Source organism: Panthera pardus, unplaced genomic scaffold, assembly GCF_024362965.1.
Source record: "Panthera pardus isolate Hobbes unplaced genomic scaffold, ASM2436296v1 HiC_scaffold_19, whole genome shotgun sequence".
NCBI classification, from domain to species: domain Eukaryota; kingdom Metazoa; phylum Chordata; class Mammalia; order Carnivora; family Felidae; genus Panthera; species Panthera pardus.
The window spans coordinates 9712130-9731809 of NW_026526754.1; the positions used below are offsets into that span (position 1 = coordinate 9712130).

General features: G+C 38.0%; 1 pseudogene; it reads right to left on the bottom strand.

Annotated features, from left to right (window-relative positions):
- Positions 1–16459: 16459 nt before the first annotated feature.
- On the bottom strand, positions 16460–16974 carry LOC109270616 (60S ribosomal protein L18a-like; annotated as a pseudogene).
- Positions 16975–19680: the final 2706 nt, after the last annotated feature.

Genomic DNA, 19680 nt, shown 5'->3' on the forward strand with positions numbered 1-19680 from the left:
CATTCACCAACATTCACACCTGGCCTCCTAGGACGTTATGAATAGATACTTGTTAGGATATGATAATAGCATATAATTTAACAGTTTAAATGTAGACAAGGATGTGAGTCTCCATCTGTATTTGATTCTAGCATTAATCTTTTCCCACTCACCTCTGGGTTGTTGGGGTTCCCATTGAGTCCAAGTATTGACTGATTGGCCCAAAAGTCCAGACTTCTCTCTTGTCTCTTCCTCCCTAGGGGCATAAGTTGATTCCTGATGTCGTTAAGATCTAGGCTACCTCAAGATTCCCTCCTCCTGCTTTTTCTGTTCTTTCAGCCTTCCCCAGTCGTGTAACCATTCCCCGAATTAAATTCCCTCTATTTAAAATGCCTTGTGTGGTTTTGGTTTTGTTGACTGGACTTTGACTTATAAAACTTAAGAATCAATAAGGAAAAGACAATCCAATAGAAATCTGGACAAAAGTCTTAGATAGGCACTTCAGAAAGAAAGGCCATTAAGTGTAGGGAAAATGGCTCATCTCATTGATATTCAGAGAATTACAAAGTAAATGCACAGTGGGATAGTATACACACTCTCTAAGTTGGCAAATAAGAGCAACCTGGCAATGAGTACTGGGGAGGGTGTGGAGGAAAGTGAGTTCTCTTGGATGCCGGTGGGTCTAGACTGGCACAACGACTTTGGTAGAGAGTTGGGCACTGCTAGGGGAGCTGAAACTTGCATACTCAGTTTTACTGTAAATCCCCACTCAGGTGTTCATCCTTGAGAAACAACTGCATTATCTGCACCAGGATTCATATCTAAAAATATGCACAGTAGCATTGCTTGCAAGATTCAAAAATGAAAGAACAAAAGTGGAAATGAGCCAAAGATCTTTCAAAGCAACAGATATGAAATAGAGCTTATATTCTAGTGAGGAGGGAAGGTAGAGAGTAATAGGCATATTAAATGGAGTGTCAAGGGGCGCCTGGGTGGCGCATTCGGTTAAGCGTCCGACTTCAGCCAGGTCATGATCTCGCGGTCCGTGAGTTCGAGCCCCGCGTCGGGCTCTGGGCTGATGGCTCGGAGCCTGGAGCCTGTTTCCGATTCTGTGTCTCCCTCTCTCTCTCTGCCCCTCCCCCGTTCATGCTCTCTCTCTGTCCCAAAAATAAATAAAAAACGTTGAAAAATTTTAAATGGAGTGTCAAAATGCTGAGTGTTGTGGGAAAGAAAAGGAAAGCAAGGAATGGGATCAGGAAATTGTGAGAATGGGATAGATGGTGTGTATATGTCTACAATTTTAAATAGGTCAGATAGGCTTCATTGAGAATGTGACATTGCGGAAAAGATTTGAAGGTCATAAGCTTATGAGGCATGGTGGGAACAGAACAGGCAGAGGAAACAGCCCCAAGGTACAAGGTAGAGACATTTCAGACAAGGAGGTGCTATGTCTAGAGGGGTGTTAGGTCAGGAGATAGTAGTAGCTGTTGGCCAAGATGTGGAGAATCTCACTGGCATTATTGCTTTTATTGAATGAATTGAGCAGCCACTTGAGGGTTTTGAGCAGTGGAAGTGTCCTAACTTAGAGTTGAGTAAGATTGGTTTGGCTGCCACGTTGGAATGGACTTGGTGAATAGACCATATTGAGCAAAAGAAGCACACCACTGAAAGAACACACAGTATTTGTTCATTTATGAAAATATGCAAAGAAGCCAAACTAAACAGTATTCTGTTTGGGTAGACACAGTTGGCAAAACTACAAAGAAAGCAAAGGGAAAAGTAATAGAAGAGTTAGGATGGGGGTTATCTGTAGGGAAGAGCAGTAATATGATGTGTTGGGGAGAGGGGGCACACAGGGGCTCTGAATAGCCATGTTTTGTTTCTTTACCTGGCTCTTTACACTTGAATACTTTGACTTCTAAGCATATGTTGTGGATGTATATATCATACACAAGAGTAACAATGAAAAGAGAAAAAGAAATATCTTTTTCTTAGTAACAGCCTACACTGTTTCATTGTTGATTTACACAACAGGTTGTTTTTCTAGATGAAGGCAAAAATTCAAGTTGTGCTTAAATATCTGAGCAATAGGGGCACCTGGGTGGCTCACTTGGTTGGGTGTCTGATTCTTGGTTTCAACTCCGGTCATGACCTGACAATTTCGTGAGTTCAAGCCCCACATTGGGCTCTGCACTGGCAGTGCAGAGCTTGGGATTCTCTGTCTCCTCTCTCTGCCCCTCCCTGCTTGTGCTGTCTCTGTTTCTTTCAAAATAAATAAATTTTTTTTTAAATGTGAGAAATAAAAGAATATCAATGCATTACTTGGGTGTGAGTTGTCCCTAACAGGTAGACATCAACTTTTGGCTGTTAAGACAATACCATAAAATGGAGAATTGGAAGTTAGCCAGTGTATTTATAGGCCAGAAACCTCCAATCTGGACAAACATTCTTATCAGTCAGGAAGTATTTTTGAACACCTGCTACATGTGCAATAAAGTTTGAGAGTACAGTGGAATATTTAGTTAGCAAGAGGAGATCAATATACCAAACAGTTAATTACCTAAGACGTTGTATTAATTGCTAAGTTGTATGGCACTAGATAAAAAACGTTGACAAGAATAACTTAGAATTCCAGATGTAGTGCACATATACCATCCACATCTTGATCTTAGAATCAATAGTAACTTGAGTACAGAATTCTATCGTGAATTTTTATTACCACGTTAACAGAAAAGATGATGCAATTTGTTGTGCATTTATACAAATACCTGGTATCTTTGATATTTTATAATTTCACAAACACTTGCCTTAAAGGTTCAGCTTTCCTTTTAGGATTCTTCATCCGCCCAGAATATTCCCAAGTTTCTCTTTGCATAATAGGTAGGTATGAAAGAGAAAGTGGACCTTTTCTGATTCTGCATTTTACGTAGTCTTCAGTATGAATGAGATTAAGTATTTTAGCTTGAAACACCCCCTGCTGGGCTGTACACAGTATAAGTAATCAGAAGATAATGAATACTGCAACTTCAAGAGTTCTTAATTTCTTGTTAATTATTTCAGTAAGAACTTGAAAACTGGTAATTGGCAATTTTCTTCATTAAGCAAATTAAAGGAAGTATTTAAAATCCCTTGGAGAAACTTTATGTTGAGTAGTGGTTTGCTAGGTTTTGAGATATTGATGAAATATATTAACATAAGTTAATATCTGTATAATAAATAATATATTAATAAAGTTAATATATTTGCTGATTCATGCACATACCTCATTAAGTCCTGATAATTTTCCTTTGGAGCTCTGGAAAGGAAAATTGTTTTTAAGTTTTGTAGCCAAATGCACTCCCCTTTTAGGCGTCCACAAATGACAAGATCTGAGAACAAAATTAGCTATATTGACTGCTTGATAAAGCTCTGCTTTTCATAAATAGATATTGAGAAACAAAAGATTTTGTCTTTGTGCTGTGCTTTGATGTATAGGTATAACCCAAAACAAATAGTGAACTATTGAAAAGTCTGACTTTACTATAATTGTGACTCAGTTCTTTGTTATGTAGGCAGTCTTGAAATATTTTATCCTTGGAAATCTTTGCATATCTTGCAAACAGGTTAGTAATCCCATAGGTGTTTTGTTTTGTTTTGTTGTTTTTTCTCATTTGTATCCATTGTCCCTCCCCAATTCTGGTAGCTCCATCTTCCCAAGCTGTATTAATATTGAGAATTATCCAGGAGGAAAAGTGGAAATGAGCAAAGTATGGCCTCAGAGGTATGTGCTTATCTTTTGCTTTATTTTATTTGACACTGTTTTGGCCTTAAGCAAAAAAAGGAAATTTGTTTTTGTGATTCGCTTGCTTACATAAAGGAAGACCTCTTGCCTTTTTTTTTTTTTTTTGAAAGAAAGACATCTTTAATAATTCTCTTTTAGGATTTCTTCAAGGTATGACATATACCCTAGATTAAAGGCATTCCTATAGTCAGCAGGAATCTAGCCTCAGTTCATATTAATGCCTCTGAGTCGATTGTCTGCCAATACTATTCCTAGGGATGAAATTAACAGCAAGTTGCAATAGTTCACGAATGTTAGAGGAATAATTGGCCATCTGAGTGTCAGGAGTTGGTTGGAGACATGTCTGTTTGGAGACATGTCTGTTTGGAGATTTTAAATATTCTGAAGGTTTTAGGGAAACTTAGATCACTCTAAATTTGGCTTCTCCCCCCACCAGCCTCCCCCAGCCCTGTTGTTCTCACTGGGAAATTTAAACTACAAGTTCTGTTCTGTGTTCCAATAGCTATTCCATGGAGTGTAGTAAAGTGAGTGGCATGTTGGAAATGGGCGTGTGGGAATATGGTTTAGGAAGACTGCAGTATGCCCCCAAGGTAATGATGTTTGGATAGATTGAAATTCAGTGAGGATGAGGCTTCTTTGGCATCCTGCCAAAGGTTGCCCTTCTGATTTTCAGCTCTTTGAGGTATTTGATAGGGAGGTGCTATTAAAATTTACTTATTAAATAAGCACTTTCAATTCTGTTATGGTTCCCACATCTTTGATTCATATTAATCAGGCCTGGTTAATATTTTTTCCCTTGTATAGGCTGAGAGTTCCTTAATGATCTCCTTGAGGGTAAGGATGGTGTCACTTTCATTGTGTCCCTAGGGTACTCAGTAATATTTGCGGAATGTCAGGCCAAGTGAGAATGCCCATTTGGCTTAAGGTTAACACTTGATTTTCCGTTTTAATGGAACTACTACTGAAATAAGTATTGCCTTCCTCTTCCATTATCTCAAAAAAAAAAAAAAAAAAAAGCATTGAGGATTTGTGTTAAATTTTCACAAATAATACTACCCATGCTGTTGACCAGGTTGTATTTAATAATCTCAACTGGGAAGAGTTTCATGTTTGAAGCAATGGGGTTCTTTGCGAGTCATTTGCCTGTTGGTTCTCAGACTCATTCTGTGTTCTTACCCTGCACTTCTCTGTATTATCGGGTCAACACATGAGATGCCTAAGATGGTTTCTCAGGCTCCCTTCCTAATGGTTTCCAAATAGGTTTGTCCAATGGGAAAAGAATGGTGGATAGGAGGAAGGGAAAAATCAGAGCATGTCTTCCTGTCTCCTCCTGCTTCAAGATGAGGGCCTAGCAGTGGCTGTGTCTCCCCCCTTGTTCGAGCTCCCATCTCATAGTCCCTTCCACACTGGCCCCAGTTTCTGTCCTGTCTTGTGAGATCTGGCAAAACATCTTACCCTTTTGTCCCTCTTGCCCAAGTGGTGGGCAAGTAGTTGTTCCTTTCTCTCTTCTTTTTTTCTTCTTTCCTTTTCCCCTACTTTGCCTTCTTTATTTACTTCTAATTGAAATATAATGCCATAAAAAACCATAAAATTCACTTGTAAAGTATAAAATTCAGTGGTTTTTAGTATAGTCATAAACTTGTGCAACCACTACCACTGTCTAATTCTGAACATTTTCAGCACCCCCAGGAAGAAACTCTATACCCATCAATGGTCACTCCCCATTTTCCTTTCATCATAGTCACTGGAAACCATGAATTTATGTTCTGTCTATGAGTGTGTACCTCTTTGGCACACTTTGGACAAATGTCATTCTACAACATATGGCCTTTTGTGACTGGCTTCTTTGACTTAGCATAATGTCTTCAAGGTTCATCCATGTTGTAGCATATATCACTACTTGATTTTTATGATGGAATGTTTTATTGTATGGACTTACCACATTTTGTTTATTGAACATCTAGATGGTTTCCATTTTTTTGGCCATTATAAATAATGCCATTTATAATATATGCCAATTATAAATGAACATATATCTTACCATTTCTTTGTGAACCTATATTTTCAATTCTTGGATTAAAATTCTCATTTCTCTTGAGCAAAACAAGATTTACCTAGCAGTAGAATGACTAGGTCATATGTTAATTTTACACAGAAACTTTTGAAGAACTGGACAGTGGCTTCTTTCTGTTGCAAGTCTTTGTCTTATCTCATTATCTTCTCTTGGGCCTCTTGGTGTTTCCAGCTCCTTTAGAACTAGTTCCTTGTATAAAATATCCTCTACTAAAATACCTGGCATAAACTCTATTTCCTTGACTGAATCCTGACTGTGATTTTTTTTTTAATATTATACATGGAAATCAAACCTATTTTTTCTCCTAAGTTTCTTTTCTTTTTCCTAAAAGATAATGAAAGAGACCATAAAGTTATTAGTATTGTCACGTTAATTAGATTATGCAACTTGAACGATTACATGCCATCTCTATCCTGGTGACAGTTCTTTTGAACCCATTTTATTTCCCCATCTCTGTGTGTAAGTAGTTTACTTGGAAAGGGATTCCAAGATGCTCTAGGAGAGAAGGAGGGAAGTGAGACAGGTAAAGGAAGAAGCCAGTGCAAGGAGGATTGATGAGTAGGGGGCGGTTGATGGCAATTGGGATGCAGTCCTATTTAGGACTTTGAAGAAATTGTATAGAGCATGTCTTAGAGTTTTCCCACCTGAGAGGCATGGAGGCTGGGATATCTCTTCACTGTTTTTAATTTGTCACTGGTTGAAGACTACTCCCCAGTATGAGAAATAAGCTCACCATCCCAGTCAAAGGAGGGACACAGAGACTCAGAGAACAGTTGAACAAGGCTTTAATCAACATTCTTGGAAGAGTGGGTATCTGATGGACAGGCACACAAGGGGCAGTTATAGCAGACAATTTATCTCTTAGTGTGCAAGTCCTTCCTCTGGTTCCTCATTGGCTGACTCCTACAGAGGTTACAGTCTTACCCTGATGTCACCTATACCCACGTAATGGAAAAATTAGTCTGATTGGAACAAATGTACATTCCCTGAGATGATGCAGAGACTTTTAGTCCCTCCTCCCTTTGTTCTTTGGCGCATGCTCATTGCAAGCCCCTGAAAATAAGCCCACAAAATGGAGAGGGGAAGAAGAACCAGTAAGTGAAGGCTCTAAGAGTTTGGGACTCCATTGTGGTGGTGGTGGGGGGAGCAGGGGATTTCATACATATTTCCAATGTAGTTGTAAACCTGTTCACTAGACAACACAGCTTTTATTTGGTATTTCTGAAAATGAATCTTCTCCCTTCTCACACCAGGGAATTCATACTCTCAGCCCTTTGGGTATGGTACTGTGGCTGGAGAAAGTCCACAGGCAGTGACCCAGGTACTTGTAGTAAGAGGGGCTGCGAGAGAGTGTGTGTGTGTATGTGCATGCACACTTCTGTTACCATATGCCTGTTGGTGGGAGCTGGGGGAGATCTGTAAACACCTTGAGGGTAGAGACCTTGCATTTGTAGGTTTAAATTTTACTTGTAAATAACATCTAGTTGATTTTATGCATTCATGAAAGAAACTGCCACAAGGAAGAAGCTTCCTGAATCTCAGGTAGGAACTGTCACCTTATGTTTACATTAGAGCTCTACTTTCAGGTATTAGCTCATCTCAAAGTTGTACATGTTGAGAAAGAACCACAAATCTTCAATTTGTAACCAGACCATCAGCTGCATTATCAGCACACCTTGATTGAAGCCCCACAGAAATACAAAGTGAAAATTTCCTTGATGCCTTTAGCTGCCCAGAAGGGAAATTAAAATCGTATGCCTAAACTTTTCATAGACACAAAGCAGAATGCTTCAGAAGTTCATGAACAATGACAGGTATTAAAAGAAAAGATAGATTAAAAACCAGCAAGCTGTAGGAGTTTCTTAAAACAATGGGCCAATAGACAGAACATGTTTAAATAAAAAAGCAGTGATAAAAATGGAAATTAGTGGTTGCCTGTGGATCTCTTAACCAGCAGAAAAAATTTAGATGGAATCAACTCTCCTCCCTCAGATTAAGGCTGTGTTTTCATTAGTTTGAAAGCAAAGGTGATAGAAAAGTGGAGAGTTTTATAAGTTATTGAGAAGTGACTTGTCTATTTGTTAAAGCCATTAACATTTAGGAAGTTTCTCTCCCATTCTTGAATCTAGCCCAAAACTCCCTTGGGGCAGGGCTGGCCAGATCTAAACCATTTTAAAGACTTTTCAGTTACTCCTGCCCCTCCAAACAGGTCTTGGTAATCACTGTTATAGAAGTTAATTACAGAAACTTGACTATCACTGCCTTGACCTCTATATTCTGGAGTAGGAAATGGTATTTAATCGTATCTGGCATAGTTTGCCCATTCGGAAAGTGACAGCAACTTACAGTTTGCACATACCATCTTGCACCTTCTATTTAATGCCCTCAACTCCCCCCGCCCCCCATAATCCTGACTGTTTCTTCATGGACAGTGTAAATTTATGCCAATCTTGTCACCTCTTGGAACCTCAGTCTCCTTGGCTATCGAGTGCAGATAATAACAGTAGCGATTTGGAAGTACTTGGGAGAATGAGATGAGAACATGAGTGCCAATAGCTTCCTGCAGAGGCTAGACACAGTAGTGCTGAATGAATGGCAGCAATTGGGATGACATCCATGTCCTTCAGCTCCATTCATCGGTTCAACAATACTGTGAAAGCCTTATCTGAAAACCCTGGTTTTGAGCTCACCTAAAGAACTTACCACCAGTATTTTGAACGTTATGAAAGGACCCTTGAAAGACTTGCTAGAAAGTCCTCATAGGAATTTTCTCAAATTGTGAGTCAGGGGTGAATGCATGCAGAACGCTTCCTCCATTATTTCTCTGGTATTACCAAACAACATGAAATATGCTGAAGCAGAACAGGTGCTGGTGCTGTGGTCAGATGGTTGCTGGTGACAAAAGATTGTTGAGCAGAAGTGATGATTACTATTTTGGTGAGGAATTCATTCTCAGTGTGTAACTGTAACAGTGAAGGGTGTTAAGTGGCTTTGGCTCTTTATAATTATGTACGTATTAAAATCAGGATTTTCTGTGGCTGTTAAGGGAGAATTGTCCTGTTGGTGTGAAACTTCATCTTTTTTTTTTTAAGGTTTATTTTATTTTGGGAGAGTGTGGGGGAGGGGCAGGGGGAGAAAGAATCCCAAGCAGGCTCTGTGTTGTTAGCTCAGAGCCCCATGTAGGGTTCAATCTCACAAACCACGGGATCATGAACTGAGCCGAAATCAAGAGTCCAGTGTTTAACTGACTGAGCCACCCAGGTGTCCCTGGAACTTCATCTTTAAAAAAAATTTTTTTTTTAATGTTTATTTTTGAGAGAGGGAGAGACACAGAGCGTGAATGGGGGAAGGGCAGAGAGAGAGAGAGAGGGAGACACAGAATCTGAACCAGGCTCCAGGCTCTGAGCTGTCAGTGCAGAGCCCGATGCAGGACTTGAACTCACAGACTGCAAAATCATGACCTGAGGTGAAGTCCGACATTTAACTGACTGAGCCACCCAGGTACCCTGTTGAACTTCATCTTTTTAAACCCAGTGAAGATAAGCCAAAACTCCTTTATTATAATTAGTCACTGAGAGTTCCTTTCTTATCACTGAGCAACTTATTTTCAGGTTTTTATAAACCAGATTTATATATTGGATCCGGATATTTCATAGTTAAGATTTTTCATTAAAAATTTGATAAACATTTTAGGGATACAGTTATGGCAAGCAAGATTTTATTTAAAAAAAAATTTTTTTTTAATGTTTTATTTATTTTTGAGACAGAGACAGAGCATGAATGGGGGAGGGTCAGAGAGAGGGAGACACAGAATCCGAAACAGGCTCCAGGCTGTGAGCTGTCAGCACGGAGCCCGACGCAGGGCTCGAGCTCACGGACCGCGAGATCATGACCTGAGCCGAAGTCGGCCACTTAACTGACTGAGCTACCCAGGCGCCCCGAAGAAAGGCTGGATTTTAATTTATAATAATGTTATGCTTCGTTTTGAAATAAATATAGACAAGTAAAAAACAAAGATGACCTAATAAAATTTAAAATAAAATATAATAAGATTGAAGAGTGGGTGGCTTACAGGTGTGAGAAAAATTGTGAATGGTGGTACATAACAACTAAAGTTTAGGACCATGGGCCTTACTGCATCCAAATTCCTCAGCATACCTTCTATGCTGAGTTGAAGAGTGTGCTCCAAACTACTAGAACCTCAGAATGTGAGAAAAATAGAGTTGTAGATGTTATTATTTAGGAAGAAATCCTATTGAATTAGCATGGGCCCTAAATTCAATCACTGGTGTTTTTATCAGAAAGGCATGTAACAATAGAGACAGAAACTGGAGTATGCTGCTACAAGCCAAGGCTTGCCAGCAACCACCTGAAGCTAGGAGAGAGACAAAACAGATTTTCCCTCAGAACCTTCAGAGGGAATAAACCTCACTGACAATTCGATTTCTGACTACTGGCCTCTAGAACTTCAAGAGAGTAATTGCTGTTATTTGAAGGCACTCAGTTTGTGGTACAGCAGCTGTAGGAAACTAATACCTTCTCCCTTCTCAGTTATGTTTATCATTACTATTTAAGTTTATTTTATTTTGAGAGAGAGGGAGCAGGGGAGGGTCAGAGAGAGACAGGGAGAGACAGAATCCCAAACAGGGATTCTGTGCTCTCTGACAGCACAGAGCCCAACTTGGGGCTCAATCCCAAACTGTGAGATCATGACCTGAACTGAAATCAAGAGTCAGACACTCAACCCTCTTAGCCACCTGGTGCCGCCCGCCACCCCCACCCCCAGTCCTCTTTATACTCATTCTTTCTTTCTTAATATTTCTTGAAGATGTATGGTGCTTCACGCTTCTGTTCTGGGCCTTTTCCTTTGTTTGGAAGATGCCTTATGCTTTCCTTCTCCTGCTTCTCTCTCACTGTCTAGTGAAATGTGTTATAAGCTTTGCTCTAATTGACTGCTTCACAATCTTTCTTCCTCCCCCCTCCCACTTCATGTGTACACACTCAACCCTTCATTTGTATCACACTCTTGTATTTTCTCTTCCCACAATGTTAGGGAGAGTTTTTTGTTCAGTGTCTGCATCTCTATTCAGCCATGAACTTCCTGGGAGTTTGTCTGTTTTTCAGCTCCTGTACCTTGGGATGTGATGGGCACATAATCAATTTATATTAAATATTAGCTTAATTAATGAAAATTTCTCTTTTTGTTTCTATCTTGTAAAATCCTTTTTAAAGCTTTTGAAAATTCTCTTTGGAGGATGTGTATAAAAATGAATGTTACTTTGGCTGTCAAAACAGGCCATGGTGAGATCAAAAGTTAAGTCTTTTTGCCCTTGCTGTTAGAAATTGTATTTAAAATTTGTTTAATTTATAACTTATTTTATGAAGACAAATGGCAGAATAAAAGGAATAAACGAATAAATAACTGTCTTGAAATTCTGGAGAGTGAAAGCTTTGGTGACTTCATTGAAGGCCATTAAGAGTAAGGTCACTGTCAGCAAATTAGAGAAATATTTCCATCCGATTAATTGAGGTGAGTTCATAGTATTAAAGACCTGAAAAGCTTTTATGCCCAGAATTATTCTTCATGCCATCTCCTGCCACAGTGTGTGGGAAATAGTTTAGGGAGAAAACTTGTGGGAAGAGGTAGAAAAGTTTTTTTTATTCCAAAATCAGTTGAGGATGATAATAAGACAGCTAAGTCACTGAAAGACCCAGAAAGAGTTGTCCTCTAAGGAGAGAAAGAGAATTAAAAGGGGAGAAGACCAAGTATTTCACAGATTCTCTGTCTATTGAATTCTTGTGTGTTTTTAGAACTATTTTCTGGCATGACAGCATTGACCACTAGTTATGGTGATCTTTTGTTCACAGAACTTGATTCCATCAGGTTCTTAAAAACCATAAATCAAATCCCAATGAGATTATGAATTTGAAAAGGCTACTTGTGGTTGTGTTCTAAAATATCAGTTCTATGTAGTGAAAGAAAAAAAATATTAGCAAAGTGGCTTTTGGTAATAAAGTTTCCTGTAAGACATAATTGGCAAGTTGTTTTTGTGTAATCTTTTCCAGAGAAAGCTTTTTTACAAACATTATTTTATTTGTAGGTGAGAAAGAATCACCCCTCTGGGGCGCGTGGGTGGCTTAGTTGGTTGGGCGACTGACTTCGGCTCAGGTCATTGTCTCATGGTTCGTGGGTTTGAGCCCCACGTCAGGCTCTGCTGACAGCTTGGAGCCTGGAGCCTGCTTCAGATTATGTGTCTCCCCCTCTCTCTGCCCCTCCCCTGATCATGCTCTGTGTCTCTCTGTCTCTCAATAATAAATAAACATTAGAAAAAAAAAAGAAAGAATCACCCCTCTACTAGAGGTGTTCTTGGTGCTTTTACTGCCTGGGTCTCTATTTGGGGCCCCTGTCCAGTGAGTTAAGTCATTTCCCTGCAAAGAGAATGTTTCTGAAATTGCAGCTCTCCCTTCTACTTATGGGGGTGGTGCTCATTTCCAACATTGTCTGAAACTCCTAATACAGACAAACTTCTGAAAATACGTTAAAGGAGAAAAGATAATTTGAACCGCTCTGAAAGTCAGAGGCTACAGATAAATACAGTTGATAGTGGCTGCTTTAGTCTATGTTTCAGTTCTCTTTTGCCTGGAAGTTAAAATGATAGATTTTTCCCCTTATGTTTCTGTAGGCTGACTGGGCTTACTTAGCTGGGTGGTTCTCCCGCCTCATAGGATGTCAACAACTAAGGTTACTCTGTTGGTTGCATTCATTTGGCATCTTGGCTGGGAGGGAAGTTCCAAGAAACCTTCACTCAAATGTCTCATGTTTTGCTGTTTCTCCACATGTTCTCTTCGTGTGGCTGGCCTGGGCCCCCTAAAGGCTAGGGCTGCATTTACTACAGTGTCACTTCCACCTAAGTTAAAATCCAAATTCAATTAGACTCCATTTCTTGATGGGGAGAGTGCTTTGTTCATACACAGAGAGTAAATAATTGATGGCACTTATTTGTTTTGTTTTGTTTTTTGAGAGAGAGAGTATGCATGTGTGAGTGGGGGAAGGGCAGAGGGAGAGAGAGGGGGAGAGAATCATAAACAGGCTTCACACCCTGTTTGAAGCCTGACCTGGTGCTTGATCTCACAATAGTGAGATCATGACCTGAGCCAAAATCATGAGTAGGACACTTAACTGACTGTGCCACCCAGGTGTCCTGATGGCAGCTTTCTTTGGAGCATACTTGCCACAGCCTCATTATTCACTTTAAATTAGCACTATTTAATTTTGTAAATCTGATTTTTTTCATGTGTCTTCAGCTTCCTTGAAAAGAACAATCTTACGTTTACTTGCCAGTGTCAGCCAGCATTTTCTGGTTCTTTAGGGAAGGTAGCCCTAATTATTCTTAGTAATTGGTACTGTTGAGTTAGGCCTTGATGTGTGCTCAGAACTGAGTTTAGTTCTTTATGTATGTGAGCAAGTCCTTATAGCAAGCCTATGAAGAAGGTATTACTTCTCTTTTCTTGATTTAAAGAACTGAGGCTTTGGACGGATAAGAAACTTGCCCAAGTTCTCAGAGCTTATAATATAGTAGAGCCAACTTTGAAAACGTAGAGGTTTCTGATTTCAAAGTTGGTACTTTTGTACTGAAATATTGTAGCTCTTTTTTAGGCCCATTATGAAATTTCTTTTAGAAACTGCTGTCAAATTCGTCTCCACTAGACTTGTTGACTTCACTGAATTCTCACAGAATCACGTGAAATGGATGCTCCTGTCCTTGGCACGCAGACTAGGACAAAGGTCTGTGAAATGATTTTATTAACAAATCCTCCCTCCTCCCCCCTTTCTGACTGCAGGCTTGTCTAACAGCAGAAACATTTTTTGGGACTTTGGCAGTTTCTCCATACCACCCCTTGACATCTCCTTTCCATGCTCACATATTACCCACCTGAGCAACGTGGGAGACATTTCCACATCCTCAGGTCTTACTATTTTCTTGTCCAGTATTAGCATATTTTAATTACATTTTCATTGCTGAAGTCTTAGACCGTGGCTGTCCAGACTGCAGAGAATTTTTCAGTAGGTTAAACAAATATAAGACTGGCTTTTACTATTTTGAGTCTTAGATTCTTGTCATGTTCTCTTGTGAACTTTATAGTCTGTTAAATTTTCTACTGCATTCCTTTAGGCCATTGGTACTTTCTGAGACTTTATTTCACTTTGATGTTAATATTTTATCTTTCTGGTCATGTATTTACTGTTCACCATCATTAAAAATAGTTAAATTGCTCAGTCACAGGCATGGATTTTTATTAATACCCTTGAATTCCCTGAAACCTGTTTTGGTGATAAAAATGACAAATATATCCAGAAATTGGTCAGATTTGGCTATTGGTTTAAATTTGTTAAGTTTATTAGAATTTTTCTGTTACTTTTTGGAGAGGACATAGAGGTAGAACTAGAAATGACCATAAAAAATTGACTTCCTCCCTTTTGCACCATGAGTATAAGAGCTGGGGAGTCATGATGACACCAACTTCTTTTTTTAATGCCAAGGTGAAGATTTTCATTCAAGGTTGAAATTGGTACTGCATCTAAGACCTAAAATACTGGATGAGCTTCCTAAATGTAACCCCTAGTTACCTGCATTGTCTTTGGAGAAGTTTTTTTCCTAAGAAATACGATGCAGAAATCCATAAATTGTGTTTTTATTTTTAATTCAAAATACTTTGTAATTTCTGTTTGATTTCTTACTTTCCCCATGGATTACACACCATGGATATCTTATTTTGTTTCTAAATATTGGGGGATTTTCCAGAGATTTTTCTGCTACTGATTAATAATTTAATTTCATTGTCATTAGACAGCCTACTTTGTGTGACTTGAATACTTAATAATTTTTTAACACTTCTTGTATAGCCCCAATATACTCCATCTTAGACTAGAGACATATGAAATGAATATATATTTTTCTGTCTCTGGATGAAGTATTATATGGATATAAATTAAATCAAGTTGGTTAATATTGTTTTTCATATCTCCTATCTTAGTGATTTTCTACTGTTCTGTCAATTACTGAATTACTTTATTTCATGTATTTTGAAACTGTATTATTAGGTACATAAATATTTGAGATTTTTATGCCCTCTTAATGAAGTAACCCCTTTATCATTATGATATGACTTTCTTTGATCCTTGACAGTCTTTGTTTTAAAATCTACTTTGTCTAATACTAACACAGCCACTTCGACTTTTTTCTCAATTTGCTAGTACGGAGTATCTTTTTCATTCTTTTTACTTGAAAAAAAATTATGGCAGCATAGAGTTTGGTGTTGCATCTTTATTCTCCCAATTTAACAATCCCCAGCTTTTAATTAGGGTTTTAGACCATTTACACTTAATAAGGTTATTGATATGATTGTGTTGGAATCTACCGTCTTGTTATTTGTTTTCTGTATGTTCCTTCTGTTCTATGTTCCCTTTATCTTCATTTTCTCCTTTTTATAAAAAAAATATGTTTATATTTAGTTTTGAAGAGGGAGAGGGGCAGAGAGAGACAGGGACAGAGGATACTAAGCAAGCTCTGCACTGACAGCAGTGAGCTCAATGTGGGGCTCAAACTCACAAACCATGAGATCATGACCTGAGCCAAAGTTGGACGCTCAACTGACTGAGCCACCCAGGTGCCCCTCTGCTTTCTTTTAGATGAGTTTTTTATTTTTATGAATCTATTTTGTCTCCTTTGTTGTCTTATAGGTTAAAACTGTTTTATTGGTTGCTTTGGGGTTTATATTACACAGGTTTAACATAGCACAGTCAACATTTAAGTGATACACGTACAGTGTAAGAACCTTACAATGGTATTACTTCCTTTTCTCCTGGCCTTTAAGCTGTTGTCAACACATTTCATTTTTATGTGTGTTCAAATCCCTACAGTAAATTGCGTTATTTTTGTTTCAAACGGTTGATAATGTTTTAGAGATTTCAGTTAAAAAGCAAGTTTTTATTTTTATTTACCTTTGTAGTTTCTATTTCCAGCTCTTTGTGTGCTTTGAGGTTTCCATCTGGTATCATTTTCATTCTGTTTGGTGCACTTGCTTCATTTCTTGTTCTGCAGGTCTACTAGTGATTGACTGAGTTTTTGTAGGTCTGGGGAAGGTCTTTATTTCACTTGCATTTTTCCATCTATTTCCCTTTTTTAAAAATTTTTAAATTTTTATTTACGTAATCTCTATACCCCTTATGGGACTTGAACTCATGACCCTGAGATCAAGAGTCACATGCTCTTCCAACTGAGCAGGCCAGGTGCCCCTCTTTTTTTTTCCCCCTCCCAGTTAGTATTTTAAAGATCTTGGTACACTATTTTGTAGCTTATGTTGTCTTTAATTAGAAATGTACTGTCCGTTTTATCTTTATTACTCTGTATCTAATATGTCTCCATTTTCCCTCTGTGGTTATTTTTCACATTTTTCTCTTTATCACTGATTTTAAGCCTGGTGATTATCATGTACCTTAGTTTTCTTGTGTTTTTTTTGTTTATTTTTTTGTTTTTGGTGCTTGGGGTTCATGGGAGATTCTTGTATTTTTGTGTCCCTATGAGTTTATTTGGGCAGATGTGGGAATGGGGAGGACCTCGCATCTAAAAGAAGGTGTTGGGGCTTTTGGCAGTAAACCTTGGCCTTTACTGTCAATCCAAGACCCAGTGTGGCAACAAAACTTAATCTTGAGGTTGTGGAACTGATTGCCCATGAACTCCTCCACCCTCATGATATGGATTGTATGGGATTGGGTGCTGTGCTGGGCCCCCATGTCATGATAGCCCTGGGTGACATTGTCCACAGTGGCTAGGTCCCTGTACATCCAGCATATGTGGGTGTCATTACAGGAGTTGTAGCACAGCTAGGTGCCAGAGTTGTGTAGCTGCAGGGGAGGTATCTTAAATACCTGCTGCCAGTAGACCACTTTCCTTGAAGACTTCTTAAGCTGAGACAGAAAGTATGAGAAACAGGACTTGGCTGTGACATGATTAGGTGCAAAGATTGGCATGTGGTAGAGTGCAGGGAGTGGCATTTGGGAGTGAGTAGGCAGTACTCCACCATCTTATATATTCTTGGAGTCTATCTGAGGCCTTCATGGTGCCCACTTTATGCTTGCTGCCACCCACAAAATGAGCTTATGGTTTTCAACAAACTTGGAAATTTTTCAGTCATTATTTCTTCAAATATGTATTGCTTTCTCATCCTTTTAGGGATGCCAGTTACCTTATATTTGGCCCTATGAGGTTGCCCCATGGTTCACTGATGCTTTGTTAATTCTTTTTCCTGTCTTTATTTCTATCTGTGTTGCATTTTGTATAGTTCTTATTGCCATGTCTTGAAGTTGACTAATCTTTTCTTCTGCTTGGTCTAGTCTCTTCCATACAGGATATTTTTGATCTCATACATTGTAGTTTTCATCTCTAGAAATTCAGTTGTGTCTTCTTAAAATATCTTCCAGGGGTGCTTGGTGGCTTAGTCAGTTAAGCAGGTGACTCTTGATTTTGGCTTAGATCATGATCTCAGAGTTCATGAAAATTGAGCCCCATGTTACGCTGTGCACTGACAGCATGGAGCCTGCTTTGGATTCTCTCTCTCTCAGCTCCTCTCCTGATTGCTTTGTCTCTCTCTCTCTCAAAAAATAAATAAAGAAACTTCAAAAAAATTTTTTCATGTCTCCATTTAACATGTTGGATCTTTCTTCTATCATTTTCCCTTTATAATTCTGTCAGTTGTGATTTTTATGTTTCAAAGCCATGTGTTGGGAGCATACAAGTTAATACTTTGTACATATGTGTGTATTCATGTGGGCATATATGTACTGTGTATGTACATGTGTGTATATATATTTTTTCCTGTATCTAAATATTTAACATAAATACTCAAATTTAATATATATCTATGTTCTTACATGCAAATACATACATTCTTTCCATGTATGTAATCATACCTATAAATTCCATATTTATGTATATAAATCTTGTGATTTTTCCCCCTTTATTTTAAATCCTTTTGCTTTATTTTCTACATTGATTACTAAAATTACTAAAAATCACTAAAATTACTACACTACCAGTCTTCTAGTTAGTATTTGATAAATCTGTTCCCACATTTTTATTTTCAGTCTTTCAAGGCCCATTTTTTTAGGCCTATCTCTTGTAAGCACCATAGAGCTGAATTTCATTTTGTTCTTGTATTCTTTGAATTAGAAAGTTTAATATGTTTACAGAGTTTTCTCTTAGTCATTACAAAGAATTAAGTAGTTATAGCTAATACAGGGGGAAGCATAGATGTTTAAGAACTCTCTTACAAAGTTCTTGGTCCTAGACCCACTTTTAATGATTTCTCTGACTTTCTTTCTTGAGTAGAGCCTGGAATTCCAGTAGTGTCCATGACATTATCTTTATTTATGGCATATAAGCCTGAAGACGCTGCTAGAGAAAAATGGGTCTTACTTACATAAAGTGGGAGACTGTATGCAAGGTACTCTCCTGGTCTCTTGTCTCACACAGGAACTGGTCTCTTAAAGCATTTATGCATAATATCATTTTGTACTCTGCTTGGAAGTTAATTTTAAATAATTTCTATCTTTAAAATAAACTTATTTCTTAGTGTTTAGATTTTCTAATTGTCTATCACTGCCATATGATTTAGTTTATGAAGTTACTTCTTTTCAGATGATCATAAGTTTACTTGATCAGTGTTATGGTGACAAAAACCTTTTTTTTTTCCTAATAAACCATGCAGTGTTCAGGGTCGTTTATGATGAGTACAAGGTAACATGCCTGTTACATAAAAATAAAATAATTGTTTTTGTAAAATGAATTGGAAGATGTGGCATAATTAGGCAGTAGGCATTTGTATTCTCCTATTATCACTTTAGAGCTGCAAAAAAATGGAAGTAATTTATTTCATCTTGGTAATGCTCCTTCTTTCTGGTCCAACAATTTATCAGAAATGTTAATCCAGCAAGCAGTAAGTGGGGGGCGGGGGAAGAGGAGGAGAGAGGGGATTTAATATTAGCCTGGAAATATTGCACAACTCATTAAAAATGTAATCATGCGTAAAATGAGATCAATGAAAATTTATCTAAAAGTGCAAGGAAAAGGCATTTTCTAGTATGATACTGGATTTAATAGACTGGATTTTAATTTAGTCAGTTTGCTACAAAAAAATCCCTCCAGGCTAAATAAAACAGTTTTCCCTCCCAGTCATTGTACAGACAGCTAATTTTCAGACCCCTTCCTTCTGATATTCAATCTTATCTCTTGCTGGATATGGGTTTTGGTATATTGCAGAATTTGTTTTCTTTACATTTTCCATTACTGCTTTCATTTGCATGATAAATGATTAGAAGTAGAAACAGGAAAAAAAAACCATGCAGAACATTTCTTTATTAATTTTGTTTAAATTAGAGTATCTTTCTTATTCACACTTCCGCTGCCCTGTTTAACAACCAGTGTATCTGAGAATTATTTTAATAATTTGTTGTATAGTTAGAGAAAAGGGGTACACACTTTTTACTTTGTTTATGTAACATTTTATTTTGTTCTTACATTTATAGTTTACATTTTGGTTCCTATCTTGTGCTGTTAATGATGAGTTTTCTCTTAAAAGAAACCCTTGTATTAAATGTGAGCCTGAGATGCAGACTTTAAAATATGTTGACATTGATGAATTTAAGGATTTGAAGATTTATTTTGCAGATGATACCCTTGTGATTATTAATAAAAAGGATTTGTAAAATTGTGCTTTATTTGAGCTTCTCCCCTTTCCATTTTAGCTGTTTTTCTAGTCTGATAATTTAGAAATCTGATATAACTAA